Source organism: Ambystoma mexicanum, chromosome 5q, assembly GCF_040938575.1.
Source record: "Ambystoma mexicanum isolate Mex_15411 chromosome 5q, UKY_AmexF1_1, whole genome shotgun sequence".
NCBI lineage: Eukaryota > Metazoa > Chordata > Amphibia > Caudata > Ambystomatidae > Ambystoma > Ambystoma mexicanum.
The window spans coordinates 1,220,268,639-1,220,284,443 of NC_090933.1; positions in this window are offsets into that span (position 1 = coordinate 1,220,268,639).

A 15,805-nucleotide genomic window follows, 5' to 3' on the forward strand; every position below is an offset into this window, starting at 1 on the left:
TATTCTGCGATCCAAAGAATGTCTTTCCAATTGTACTCGGATTGGTGCAACATGCACCGAAGATATTGCTCGAGAGTCTGATTTGTCCTCTCGGTTTGTCCGTCAGTCTGGGGGTGGTGGCTGGTGGATAATCGCACATCTATTTGTGCTAGTTGGCAACACTTCCTCCAAAAATGGGAAATGAATTGACTTCCACGATCTGAGACTAGTACGGAAGGGAAACCATGTATTCGAACTATATTCTCCAGGAATTCCTTGGCCAGGATGGAAGCTGAAGGCAATCCTTTTAGAGGGATAAAGTGGGCCATTTTGGAGAACAGATCCACGATTACTAGGATAGTGTTGTAACCACCACACGGAAGCAGGTCCGTAATGAAGTCCATAGACAAGGTGTGCCAAGGTGCCGGTGGAATCTCCAAGGGTTGAAGTAGGCCGGCTGGCCTGTTCCTTTGACCTTTATTTTGGGCGCAAACTCTGCAAGACATCACAAAAGACTTTATGGCTTTTCTCCAAGAAGGCCACCAGAATTGGCGTTTGATCTTTTCTTCCGTTTTAGCGATACCAGGGTGTCCTTCCATTAACGATTCATGATAATGAGCAATAACTAGTTCTTGCAATTCCTTACTTGGCAGAAATAACCGCTCTTGGAAGTACGGTAAATTATCCTTAACGGTGAAGTGGGGACCCTTTTGAGTCCATTCCAGTAAGGCTGAAGGGTCAAAAAGTAGTTTGACTCGAGTTTCAACGTCCTCGATGGTTTGCAATGAAGTCAAACCTAAGATTCTTTGTTCAGGTATTATCGGCACAGGTTCTAAACATGAATTGGGTTCTTCCATGCCAATTCGGGATAAGGCGTCCGCTTTGCCATTCTTGCAGCCAGGGCGATAGGTAATTACAAAATCAAATTCTGCAAAGAATAAAGCCCATCGGAGTTGTCGTGAAGATTGGGCTTTGGCCGTCTTTAAATACTGCAAATTTCTGTGATCCGTAATTACAGTGATGGTGTGTCTTGCACCGAGGAGGTAATGACGCCAAGCCTTAAAAGCAGATTTAATGGCCAGTAACTCTTTGTCGGTAATTGCGTAATTAATTTCAGGAGTTAAGAATTTCCTGGACCAAAAGGCTACAGGGTGTAGCTGGTTAGTTTTCGGATCCCTTTGCGACAGGACAGCTCCCATGGCTAAACTGGATGCGTCAGTTTCAACAATATACGGGAGATCAGGACGCGGGTGCTTCAACACAGGTGTGGAAGTGAATTTGGTCTTTAGGTCTTGAAAGGCTTGTTCGGCCTCTGGAGTCCATTCAAAATGTTTATTCTTACGTAAAAGAGCAGTAATGGGTTGGACTATTCGTGAAAACTCTGGGATGAATCTTCGATAGAAGTTGGCAAAGCCAAGCATACTCTGAACCCCTTTCACTGAGCCGGGAGATGGCCATTTGAGGATGGCGTCCACCTTTCGTGAATCCATTCGAATTCCTTTAGGAGTCAGAACAAATCCGAGGAATTCAACCTCAGTGGTATGAAAGACACACTTTTCCATCTTGGCAAATAGTTTGTGCTGGCGCAATTTCTCTAGAACTGCTCGAACATGTTTTCGATGATCCGACTCAGAAGATGAGTACACCAGGATGTCGTCGATGTATACGATGACACAAACATCGATAAGTTCTCGCAGAACATCATTCATGAAGAATTGAAAAGCTGCAGGCGCGTTGCACAAACCGAAGGGCATAACCTGATATTCGAAGAGCCCGTATTTGGTGCGGAAAGCTGTCTTCCACTCGTCACCTTCTTTTATTCGCACTAGGTGATAAGCTCCCCGGAGATCTAACTTGGTGTATATACGAGCATCTTTTACTTGATCAAGAAGTTCAGGGATCAGAGGCAGGGGATAACGATTCTTTATCGTTATCTGATTTAAAGCGCGGTAGTCAATACAAGTTCTAAGGTCTCCTTCTTTTTTAGGCACGAAGAACAAAGCGGAAGAGACCGGGGACTTAGATGGGCGAATAAAGCCATTGGCAAGGTACTGATCCAAATACTGACGCAAATGCTGGTTTTCAGGTTCAGTGAGAGCGTAAATCCTACTACACGGTGGTTTAGCATTGGGAACTAGATCGATCTGGCAATCGTAAGAACGATGAGGGGGTAGCGTGTTAGCCTGTTCTTTCTGAAAAACGTCCTGGTATTCAAGGTATTCTGCCGGTAGTTGAACAGTGGCGGGGGTTACTGTGGCTAAACCAATAGCTGGATTGCTAGGATAACAAGTGGGACCATAATCTGGAAAAGTTATTCTCTTTGCTCGCCAGTCTATTCAAGGATTGTGTGTTTCTAACCAAGGAATTCCGAGGATTACTTGAAATTGTGGAGCCTTGATTATATCAAACACTATTGCTTCCCGATGTCCATCCTGACTCACAAGTGTCACTTCTGTGGTGGAATGCGTTACCGGCCCAGAGGCTATTTCGGTACCATCAACCGTAGTAATGACATCCTGGTTTATTTTTGGATGGAGAGGAAGGTTCATCCTGGAGGCCAATTCGCGGTCCACGTAGTTTCCGATAGCTCCGCTGTCGACGTATGCTTTGATGACATGCAACCGTTGGGGCTTTTTTGGATCCACGAGCACCATTGGCAAGACAAAATGCGAGGTCAGAGAGTTTGTTTTCAAGCTCGGCAAGCGGACCTCTACGCTTGTCGAGCCAGGTCGTTTCCCGAAACAGGTTCCATTAAGTTGTTGTCAGAGGCACCAACCACCTTCCTAGGTGGTTTTACTGGACAATCACGAAGAAAGTGACCGGAAGCCCCGCAATAGAGGCATAGTTGCTTTTGTCGCCTTCTCTCACGTTCCTTCTGAGTTAACGGCCCCTTAAATCCCCCTATTTGCATAGGTTCCGAAGCTTCGGTATTCCTGGGGTTTACGAGGGTTCTGATCGGTACTCGGGTTTCAAACTTGGACCGATCTGCTTTCCTATTCTGAAGTCTGTGATCCAGTTGTACCACAAAGTCAATATATTCTGCGGAGCCTTGGGGTGGATTCACTACTTGGGCCAGAATGTCTTTTAGCTCTCCGCGCAGACCCCGGTGAAATAAAGTGATCCTTTTATTTTCAGGCCATCCGGTTTCCACCACCAGTCTGTTAAAGGAGGCTATATAAGACAAAAGATCTTGACTACCTTGTCGCAGAGATAGCAGTTCGTTGTCAAGGGCCTGTCCCTGCGAGTGTCGAGCGAACAACCTTTCCATGCTGGCCTGAAAGCCCTGAAAATCCTGGAGAATTGGATCGTTCTAGTTCACCAAGGGAACAGACCAATCGGCAGCACAGCCACTTAGGTACGATAACACGAAGGCCACTTTGGTCCCATCATCAGGGAAGGCTCCTGGTCTGCATATAAAATGTAAGCGACATTGGTTCATAAAAATGGCATATTTCTTTGGGTCCCCCGCAAAACGTTCAGGCGGTGCTAAAGGCATGGATCCCGGCAGATTGATCTGAACAGGGTTACTCGAACCCAACGAAGTGGAAATTCCCCCGGGACTAGGTAAAGGAATTTGTCCAGCCTGACTCTGTAGCAATCGTTTGGCCAGGTCATTAGTTTGTTCCTTGGAGAGAATGAGTTCTCTTTTGAGGGCATTAGTCTCTTGGCGAGCTGAGTGTACCTCTGCCCTTAATTCCCCCAACAGCTGGGCCAGCTGGTCTGTCTCAGAAGTCTCCATAGCGCCCGGGTGGGAAATTGTGGGTAGGCTTCGCGTTCTGTTACGCTCACCTGACTCCCACGGATGCGCTGGCCAGGATCGTGCTGCTGTGACCTCTTCTAAGGTGTTGCGCGGGGCTCAGAAGATGGACTGGACCGGACTCCCAACTCCTGCTTGTCCGGCTTGCAAAAGTATCCTTCTGTAGGTGAGAATAAGGGATTAACTGTCTGCGGGGAATGCTACCAGCCTCCTCCTTTCCCCTCTCACCCTCCTCGAAACCCTTCAGTGCTTCCCGTGGCGTCTCACCTTAGGGTCTTGAAGGGCGAGCTCTCCTTCCTGCTTCTGATGCAGGGGCGCGTTGGTATGCAGTTACTTCACTGGATTCTTGGTTTTATGAGAACCAAACTTGCTTGACTTCCAGGTAAGTTCCTTGAAAGGTTCCCCTTTTGTCCTTGCATCAATATGCTAATGTCAATGTCTTTTTCCCCATAGGGGCCGGGGTACGGAATGCCGGGGAAAAGGCACCGACCCGAGATGCAATCCCTGTAGAAATCAGGTAAGTCTTGATGAGCGTTTTTGGGTAATGTCTTTTCATTCGCTCATTGACGCTAATGTCTTTTTCCCCATAGGGGCCGGGGTCCGGAAACACCTGGATGCGGCACGGACCCGAAATGAAGAGGGAATGACCCAACAGGTAAGTCTTAACAGGGAGGTTTTGGTTTCCTCATTCCCTTCTCTCTCTCACCTTTGCTCTTGTCTTTTTCTCCCTAGGCGTGGAAGCGTGGCTGTGAATCCGGGTGATCGCTGCTGAACATGGAGGCGCCATGCGGCGCTGCGGCGGTCGATGCGATGTGCTTTTAAATTAAGTGTCTTCCTTTGCAGGATCGTCGGCGAGCTGACTCCGGAATGCAGATCTTGCAGGTAAAGTCTTTTCCTTCTCCTATTCTCTCTTTCTCTTCCTTTGTAGGTGATCAGGATGCTGGCAGGCGTGGCAGAAGTCCGAATGCAGGAGCAAACACGGTGAGCGTCCAGCTGCTAGATGCAGAACAACGCGAAGCATGTGCTGCTCTTCGGGTGTGGTTTAAATAGCCTGTAAAGTAGTTCCAGGTATGTATCCTTCCACTCAGGTATGTATTCTTCCTCAGGCCACACCCGAGTGATAAAGTAGTCCAAAAGATAAAGTAGTCCCATTCAGTCCTCAAGAGGGCCTGGATGTAGCAGCGCGGTCTGCTTCAGGTAAGTGCACATTAAAACACTTACACACATGTCTTGCTTTATGAGCCTGGCGCCTAGGGCGCCAGGACTGCGTCCAAAAGGCCCCAACTTGGGCCCGCTGAGACGTCCTTGGGGAAAATGATGTCTGCCTCTGGGGTTGCTGGGCTGGGCCTGGCTCCTTGGAGGTAGGCATCATGACACATCCAGAGCGGGTCCCGCGAGGGGACCTCATAATAGTGCGGAGTGGGTTTAACGGTGCAGGCACCATTACCGGCGCCGTTAAACCCATTCTGCATAAGTTGTAATGAGGCCCCATGTGTCAGTATGAACAAGCTGCAGAAGAATTCACTGTACTGAAATCACAATTGAACAATGAGCAGCCTAGCATTTTCCAAGAAATAACAAAACAAATTGAACATGTTGTGCAACATGAAAATAAAAACCTGTAACTGCCAAGACTACAAACCTATACTGCTATACGTGAGTGGTGAAGCTGGTTCATGCAAAACATTCTTAATCAAAATCATCAGCAAGTTCCTTCAACAATTGATAAACAACAAACTGTCAGCTGTTGTAACTGCCCCCACAGGTTTAGCTGCCTACAACATAGGCGGTGTCACTTTACACCGATTACTACTCCTTCCAGTAGAACACCAAAACAAATTAGACTATTACAAACTTTCCACAGAAGATGCAATGGAACTACGCAGAGTTTTCAAACAAATGAAAATGCTGCTAATACATGAGGTGAGCATGGTCTCCAACCTAATGTTGGCTTTGATTCACCTCAGATTACAAGACGTCCTCGAAACAGACTACGAAGAGCTCTTTGGGGGAAAACACATTATTGTTTTCAATGATCTTCTTCAATTGACAGCAGTGAAAGCTGAACCTATTTTTAAAACCTTAGGGCACAAACTGTCCCGTAAAACTCTTGGCAGCATAGGAAATGTCAACCTTTGACAACATTTCCAATACAGAGAATTAACAGAAAACATGCGCCAGTCTGCAGACCTCACATACGCCAACATTTTAAAAAGTATTAGAGTTGGTGTACTACCTCAAGAAGCACAATCAATATTGAAAACCAGGCACATCCATGCACTCTTGGGCCATAACTCATGTGCTACTGATGTCATGGAACAATTAGCACACAAAAATGTCAATTGTATGTCCTTGATGCCAACTCTTGCAAGCTGTTCAAAATTCAATGAAACAATGTTGAAAAAAGAAATGCAACCAATAATTGAAATTTGCTCCACAGATAAACTGGATGTACATGGTATGACACTACCCATGTGTCAACAAACCACAACAAGACTAAATACCTTAGAAAACTCTATCTCTAACGCATCTGGTTTGGAGAAAAAAATTAAATTATCTTTAAACTGTAGAGTAATGCTTAAACATAACCTTGATGTGGAGCAAGGACTAGTTAATGGAGCACTTGGTACAGTTGTTGGCTTTCAAACATAACCACGTGAAAACAACATTCAATTTGTTAATATTCTCTTTGACAAACTATCAGAAGTTAAAAGGATAGGACGCTCAACAGCCCGCTTCCTTTTTTTCAAAGACATGTATGTACGCAGAGAACAATTTTCACTAACCCTAGCATATGCAGTTACCATGCACAAATCACAAGGTCTTACCCTAGATAAAAAATGTATAGATATTGGTAGCACAGTCTTTAAAGAAGGCATGAGCTATGTAGCACTATCACACTTACATACACTTGATGGGCTATTTCTAATCAACTTTGATGCAAGTAAAGTAAATGCAGATATTCCTTGAATTCTAGAATACAATAGGCTGCATTCACTCTACACCTCCATCTAAAAACCTATCCTGTTCCACAAAAAGCAAAACGTTGTAAATGAAAACTACTTCAAACTGAAACGATACAGGATATGACTGCAATTGCTCCAAAGAAAAAAAAAGAAACTAATACTTCATCAAGTACTATAACCAAAGAAGAATCTACTGGTCAAAGTATCTCAACTACTTCTTCAAAGAAGCAACACACACTCTGAACAAATGACTTCAACACAAAACTGTCAGGTCCATTCAAATTTTCAAATATAACTGCTGTAAATTGCTACGCAAATGTAGCAATAGATATTCTATTCCAATTGCCATCAATTATTGAGAACATTTACTTACACAGTACAGACCAATTGTGTTTGCAAATGTTAGTCCTTCATAGAAATGCAACCAACAATTCTGACAACACTTACAGTGTTCATGGAATAAGACAAGAATTGGACTACTGTGCTAGAATGGTCAAATTCACTATAAACTCACAAAAATATCCAAAAGAATTTCTAATGTACTTACTACAAGTACTGGAAAACAAAAACATACCTATAAATGAAATCTATCAGATTTCATATATGTGGAAACATACATGCACTTTCTGCAGCCATGTGGCACAGGAACAAGTCCCTAATGAACGCTTTGTGTATGTATCCATACCTAACTGTGAATCCATTCCATTTCAGCAACTTGTACAAAATGGAAACCATGGCAGATTATGTACTACCTGCAATTAAGATAATCACTCCACCTTACAAATACAGACACATAGTACAGGTATATAACTGCCCGAAGATTCTGCAACAAGCAAACAGATAAATAAATACCACTAAAATCAAACAAGAAATATACAGTTAGAATATGACAACACATATCTGACTGCCCCAAAAAATCTGCAACAACCCAACAGATAGATGAATAGCATGAAAGTAGAAATAAACAATTAGAATACGCCAACAGGTATCTAATTGCCCCAAAAATCTGCAACAAGCCAACAGATAGAAGATTAGCAATAAACAAGAAATAAACAGTAAAACAATGAAAGAAATATATTGTACCACAACATAGAAGTTATTTTTTTTAATCCAGCATGGATTTATTTTCCCACAGACCCAATGATTTAGAAAACAAACACAGAAACTGATCAAATTGCGCAGTACACTAGTTTGAACTATAGTACTTGTAAAGTACTAGATATGAGGGTAAAAAACACTGACATGTCTATTATGCAATGCAATAACTCATTATGAACTACCTACTCTAACATATGATCTTTTCTTTTATCACAGAGATCGAAAAAGTATGTCTGGTCCAGTTACACATGTCATGAAAAAACTGCATACAACCACAACAAACTCAACCAGTAAGTATAAAATAGACTCACGAACACTGCATAACACACCCATTAAACAAACATCTAACCATACACCACAATCCAAAATCTGTACTTCCATGGGTATCTTATGACGCAGTCCTTGTTACAAACTCTACAATCTTAACTGCATAGCCTAACCAAAACTTCACATACAAACTCTAAAAATGAAACAGTACACAAACTTTTGGATATTTGATGGCTGTTTGATTCTATGGGTGTGTTATGCTGCGGTGGTTGTGGCCAGGGCCTAGAGTCTTGGGTGCATGGCCTACGGCCTACGACCTACGGCCTTCGGCCATGCACCCAAGACTCTAGGCCCTGGCCACAACCACTGCAGCATAACACACTTATGCTACCAAACATCATACTAAAGTAAAATAGCTACTAGTGCATTTATTATGTCTGCGGACAGTCATGAAGACCGTGGATATGGCGAACACATCAGGGGCACCGGCCACCTAAACAAATGCAATATTTGACCCATCAACCCTCCCCAAGCACTCCTGCACACCAACACACTCCCCAAAATGGCATTTTGCCTCTGTTCGCCACCGTGCTGTGATCCAAGATGGCGGGCACATCGAAACAATGTGACGCACCTCACGCCTCACTCCAGCCAATCCGCGGACATGTTGGGTGTCCGCGGACATGACGCAAGCCGATTAGCCAATCGGTGTCCTGTCCGCGAGTGAACAAGGAAGTGTGTCCGCAGAGCGGACATAGAAATCACTAATTTTTTTGCCTTACGTTTTGGTCATTTAAAAAAAACAAAAGCATTTTGGGACTAAGCCGTCGCTCCTGCCACAAATATGGTGGAAATTCATCCACCGGTTTGAGCTGTAGGCATGCGCAAGGTTTTTTTCCCATTATGTCTACGTAAAAAAAAGAAATGTTGGGACCCCCCATAACTTTGCCCCCCCTGGACCAAACCTCACGAAAATTTGCAAATTAATTCAGAGTGGGCCATATATGCAAAGTTTGGTGAGGATTCGTCCAAGGAGAGCGAAGTTATAAGCCGCCCAAAAAGTGCTGGGCCACTCTGAATTTTTTGTAAAGTTGGTGAGGATTCATCCAGGGGGAGTGGAGTTATAGGGGGGCTCCCAAAACGTCTTTTTTCCCATAGACTGAATGGGGGAAAAATGTTGTGCACGGCTACAGGCCAAACCGCTGCACAGATTGTCATCATTTTTGGGGCAGGGGCAGGGGCTTTTTCCCCCAAGGCGTGCTTTTGTAAATTTTGTGAGAAATCCTACTGTAGTTTCCTTTAAAACAATCAAAAAAGTAGCACTCTAAGAATTAGTGATATCTATGTCTGCTACACGGTACCACTTCCCTGTTCGCACAGTGGAGCATATTTCTATTGGCTAATCGATGCCATGCTGTATGGCAAGATGTAGCGCTTTCACCTAGTGGTTCTGCCGCAGCGTCAAGTGCGTAGCGTTCTTTTGATACGGTCGCCATGGTCATTTAGTTTTTGTGTTGTACGCTGAAATCCCCGCAAACAAACCCTTATGGGACACTGTGTGGAAAGGTAAGCATTACTTATATGTGGCAGTAGAAAGTGAAACAGTGCTTTGTTCTTGTTACCACTATCGTACCATGCAGTGAAACTTGGTAGGCAAAGTACGACAAGTCCTTACTGCGTCTACGTAAGAAGCCACCACCAAAAGTACTGCGGTTACACTGGCGTCTTATATTTTGGAATCTGAGGCAGCCACCTGCACGGTTTCGTAAACACAGTGCATCTGCACATGATCGGGAGTAATGGTTCTCATGATTAACTGCTACTATGTTGTTGCAAAATGAGAATGTATTTGCGTTCGGAGTGAAGGTCAGTTCATTTTATTTCATGTTTTCAGTAAGCGCTCAGTATGGTCGCAAATGTACCAGACCTCATAAGGGTCAATTGTTTTTCGACCTTGACGTACAGGGAACGGAGACAGAAAGAATGTAGGGAGTCACAGTTTGTGAAACATTCCCTTTGATAAGTTATGCTTCAAAAAGGTTTGTGAAGCACATGAAATATCAGTTCCCGAGGACGTCTTCTTGCAAACAACTACTGTGTGATTGCGGAGCCCGAAATGGAGGCAATGCATATCATGTCAGCTTATTTTTCAGGCCTGTACACCAAACTGCCATTATTTATTTAGTCTGCAAAAAAAATAAAATTATTACTAGTAATGCATTTGGAAGTTTGTGTGCCGTTGAAATGTCAAATTGCACATTACCGCCGTCCGTACGATGTCACTCCAATTTCCACTATTGCCCACCAAATTTATGTGGCATTGATATTTTTTTACCTATTATGCAGATTGTGCATTGTCGCCATTTGTAGGGAGTTAGTATATTTAACCATATAACATTATTTATTTATAGAAATGTTATGTGTTACACCTTACATTTCCGCAAAGGCTTCGTATTGATAGATCTTTTTTGTCATTTTCCCCTCACTTACTTCCTTCCATATTGCGAATGTCATGGATTGCAGCGTCCGAGTGATAGTTTCTTTAATCGTCAAGTGCAGCTATTCATCACCAGTTGTATGTGCGGCATCGTTGAATGGGATGACCCCATCGGACCTCTATGTCCGTACGCAGTTGTAGCAGTAAGAAGCAACACACCATTCGTTCTGGTGTCATAGTTCGCAGCCATTCACGTCGCCTTGTAAATCACTGTGACAGCAATACGCCTACTGTGTCAATGACGGATGATTTCAGTGTGGTTAAACAACAACGTCACCATTGCCACTAAGATTACACGTAACATAGCATACTTTCTGATGGACCTCTTCACAGCAGTTGCCGCCGTCTTGTCAATGAATGTGAGAGGAAACCAACTACTCTGTCGCCACTGCATACTGTGTGTGTGATAAAAACTGTGACGCATGGCGCTTGTGTGGGAAAACATCAACGTGACCGTCACAATTAACCTTTTCATTGTGCAGCAGAGACACAAACTTCCAATTTCTTTACAACTGAGAAAAGGGCTATGATTTAGCGCTGTGCATTGTGAAATAAAAGTACCTTACTACTTTTTTATGTTAGTGTGTTTTTTACCCATTTAATGTTCCCTTCACTATGTGCCATGCTATGTTGCAGGTTGTTGTATGCTCTATAATAGATGCCATATCACGGTACGTAAGTCTTTATGGAATCATTTGTTTAAGCTGCCAACGTATATTATCCAGAATGCTATTGCATACCACTTGCTTTGGCAACGTAAGGCTCAATAACATCTAAAATGCTTTTGTGCCGTTAGGGTACTTTCTGTTACCCAGATGCCCCAATTACCAAGAGCAGTTCTGCATAAAGACGCTATGTTGTCATATTTGCTATCTTTCTAAAAGTGGAAAAATTAGATCAGGTGCAGAGAAAGTATTTGATGTACAAAAATGTTTCAAAAGCAATGCTTCCTTATACCTTCTCACTACTTGGCTGATGGGAAAAATGAGTGCTTAGCCTACCATAACTCCCGAATTTCAGGGGTTTTTAGATTTTACTGGTAATCATAACGTCCTTTTTTTAAAGTTTTTGTACAGAATGGCATACGTTTTTAAAAGAGCAATATATTTATTATATATACATATAAAACGGAAGTCCTCAACAGCTGACGTGACGTAATCTGCTGGTTTCACTAAAGTTTGCCTTGTTTGCTGGCCCGTAGTTTTGTATCTGGGAGTTTTGTGCAGTGCCACGTGCCGATAAACCTGCATCAGAGTGCTTCGTTCGTGCTATTTTGCTCACTCATTTAAAGGGCAGGAAAGGTGCAACATTGAACGTCTAACTCTAGCAGGGAGGTGAAACACAGAAATCATGGCTGCTTCTTTCTGCTGCCATCAGTGCAGCATTAGCCAAGACAATGTAATGGAACTCATCCTACAGGAAGCAAGTATTCGCTAACTCATTAAACAATGATGATAAGTCTCAGGGGCCCTGCCCAGGGTGAGATCTACATCTGGTGCATACTGTTGATACACTTCCATGCTATAGAATCTCTTCAAAATAAACTGTTCCTCATTCTGAGTTTTTGTTATTCCCTTAGGGCTCCATTAGGGTGTGTTGGAATTGCCATAATTCCTGCAGCCAAGTGAGAAATGTCTTCAAATGTGCCTCTTAATTCATATTATGGCAGAGATCTAACTAGGCCAGTAAATCTATTGCCGCCATTTTGTACTGCTACTGCCGTACTTTAGCTGAGAGCACCCCGCCATCCCCAGCATATGTCCTGTTAAGGAAAACATTCTGGAAGAAACACTCTCCCCTGATGGAGCCATGCAGATCAGGAAGCACCCACCTCTGATATGGGGTAAGCCTGCACTTTGCAAGTTTAAAAACCAGCAGGTTCTGACTTGACGCTCCTTCCTTGCGAGATTGATATGTTGAATAGCATTAAACTGAGTAATGAAAACATTTATTTTCACAGCATTTAGAAGTGGAAGGAATGAAGCGCTATATGCGAGCAGGGGCCAGGCAGGTAAGCGACTTGGTAAGGCATGCCCTGTTTTGGGTTATTAGGTGGTGTTTTAGCACCACCTAGAAGACAAAACTATTGCATTAGAGTATAGACAGGGAGAAATGGCACATGCGGAGGGGAACAACGCCAGGGACATCATTTAGGAGTTGCCAGGGGTCGCACCTGCAACCCCTGAGATCTCCCTTGCTACCCCTGTGGTCTCCCTTGCTACCCCTAAAAAAAAACAAATCTTATTATCTTTTTTTTTTACATTGAATTGAGGCTCCTAGATTTGTTTAATTACATTGTGGCCAGCAGCATGTGGCTCTTTGTTTCTGGAGTGGCTTGTTTTCTGATTGCTATAGCCGGTAAGATAGCTCAGTGGGTTGAGCGCTCGGTGCTGTAATATTGTGCAGGATGGACCTCAGCTGGCCCATAGGACTGGGGGTTTCCAAACAGCACTTTAAGATGAGCAGCAGCACCCTGCAGATGGATGGCGATGCAGATTCTTACTTTTGCACCAAATTAATAATGACAACTCAATCATTTGGCAAAGGGAGTCCATTTAATGACAAGTACAAAACACGGGGAGTTCAGTGAATATTAGCAATTGCTCTATCTTCCTTCTCGCCTGAACTCCAATTATTTTAGAAAAAAATTACATTTATACCAAAAACTCGTCATCACTGACGTGTAATTCTTAAAACTTGGCATGTGACTTGATTGGTTCTAGGAAGGTAACTTTAATATATGTACTATATTTGTATATGGTAGCAGGGAGAGGGGATTGGATAAACAATGTCAAGTGGGGCATCTAAGCCCTTCAATCAAAATGGCTACTGTAAACATCACTAAAAGTACAGCGTCTCATTCATTGTACTAAATATAGGACCCTAGATTACACGGTCCACTATGATTGGGTTGACATCAACCCCACTCATACTTTTCCACTTGCGCTTAGCAGCGTGCAGAATAGCCGGCCAGGTGCAGGCAGTTCGTCTGCACCCCAGCTTCCCTCCAATTATTGGTAGAATCAATCATCACTTCAGTGGTCATGTGTCAATTATTTCTTTGTAGTTGGCCTAGAGCCTGCTTCTTGGTCTGGGAAAGTTAAGGCATCTGTGTATGGCAAAGGTCTGTGCGTAGGTGTGAAAGTTTCACCCCTTCCTGCTTGTCTGGTCACGTGATTCTGACACCATGAAATCAGCCTTTCCGTCATGCAATTTTGTGTATTTGATTTAATTCTGCCAATCGTCTGCCAACTGTGGCTTATCTTGACCTTCCCTAAATAGGATACTCTGTTCTTCTTCTCTTTAATTGTATGCACTGTTGGCCTATTCCAGCTGATATGATCTTGGCTTCTTGGCATGATTACCTTCATCATGAGTTTCTCTCCATCTTAAATTCTCGATTTGCTTGCTGCGAAACTCTCCTCTTGAGACCTTTAGTAACCTTTGGTTGATTCTGCTCTTGTGCGTAGTGGAAGTATACTTATATAAAGTGCTTTCTTGAGGTAGCTATATGTATAGGTGGATTTTGCTGCAATCTATCTTACTACTAATCATAAGCAAGCCTCACGATTTCTGTGCTTTTTGCAGTTACGTTGCATATGTACACGATTAAACTAACTGAATATCTTCATCGTGCATATGGCATAATTTCTGACATCTTGACATCAATTGTTTCACTTTAGACTCAGGATGTCACTTATCCATGGTGTTTTGTCTCTTTTGTCATCATTCTCAGGTCGTTATATCTTCTATATGTTTTTCAGTCTGGGTTCTTATGACATCACCAATCGTCTTCCTTCAGTATCTTCTTAGCTTCTTCAGGTATTACATTCTGACAATCGTCATTCTGTCTCAGTTGTCGATATGGTTTTCTCAATGGCTACCTTACTGTCCAAGTTTTCTTAGGTGTCGGTACTTCAGTAGGTGATGTTATTCTGATAGGTACTGGACAGAGCCCAACTGCGGCTCTCTGTTAGTTTATTTGCTCATCATATGTCACATATTCTGGCGTGAACGTTCCTGGTACTTCAAAATGGGCAGTTGGAGTGCAAATCGTGCTTGGCAACTCCTCTACACTCCCCCCTCTGGGCGATTCATCGACCACTCACTTCTTCCTTTTTATCCACCTTTACTTCATCCTTTACTTCATCCTTCCTTGTTGGTGCATGGTGATCCGAAGAGGGCATCATAATGCCCCAGCACAAGCTCCACCAGGACACCAACTTCCTTCTGACTGAAGCTGGTGGCCCTCTGCCCCTCTGGCTGGGGGTCGCCAGTGGTCTCGGATGGTGTTTGTCCACCTTTACTTCATCCTCTGGATCCACACATAGAGGTCTGTTAAAAAATATCTCTTTGGGGTCCATATCTTTATGACTCCCTCCAAGCGTGGGTGACCCCCGAGGCAGGCGTGGGTGGGCAACTGGGTCCTGGGGCTGGGCTGTGGAGCGATGGTATCCCAGTCAGGAGTGTTCTGTTCCAGCAGGGGTGGACACAGCAACTGGACCCCTGTAGATGGCTGATGTGCAGGCACCAAATGGCAGGGCACGGTGGCAGCAGGCAGGCAGGCAGCAGCAGATGGCTCGTGGGAGGCTGCTCGGGGCTCTGGTGGGCAGTAATTCAGCCTTTTGGGCAGGAGCGTGGTCTTCCGTGTGCTTACGCGTGGCCAGCTTGATACGGAGTGATTTGGCACGTGAAAATTCTGCACGTCAGCGTGTGAATCGAGGAAAGGCCCTTAGCGCGTAAGCGCGTCAGCACGCATACGCGATTCCGTTGGACCAAAGGCGCGTATGCGTGTCTGTGACGTATCGCGCACGGGCATTGCTTTTCGTGCGGTGCGGTGCGTGTGTTTTGCAGGCGTTGGGGTTCACACGCTATTACTTCACAGCGGGTGGGTGTTGGCTAAGCGTTCTTCTACACGCAAGGCAGACGGTGAGTGGTACCCTGCTCCCCCAGGCCCGATCGCGTGTAAAAACACCCGCGAGCCCCTGAAATACACGTACCCCGCTCCCCCAGGCCCGATCGCGTGTAAAAACACCCGCGAGCCCCTGAAATACACGTACCCCGCTCCCCCAGGCCCGATTGCGTGTAAAAACACCCGCGAGCCCCTGAAATACACGCGCCCAGGCCAATCGCGTGCGGAACTTCTCGCGCACCCCTAAAATACACGCGCTCAGGCCAATCGCGTGTGAGAACCTTCTCGCGCACCTCTGGAATACACGCAGACGCTCCCCCAGGCCCGAT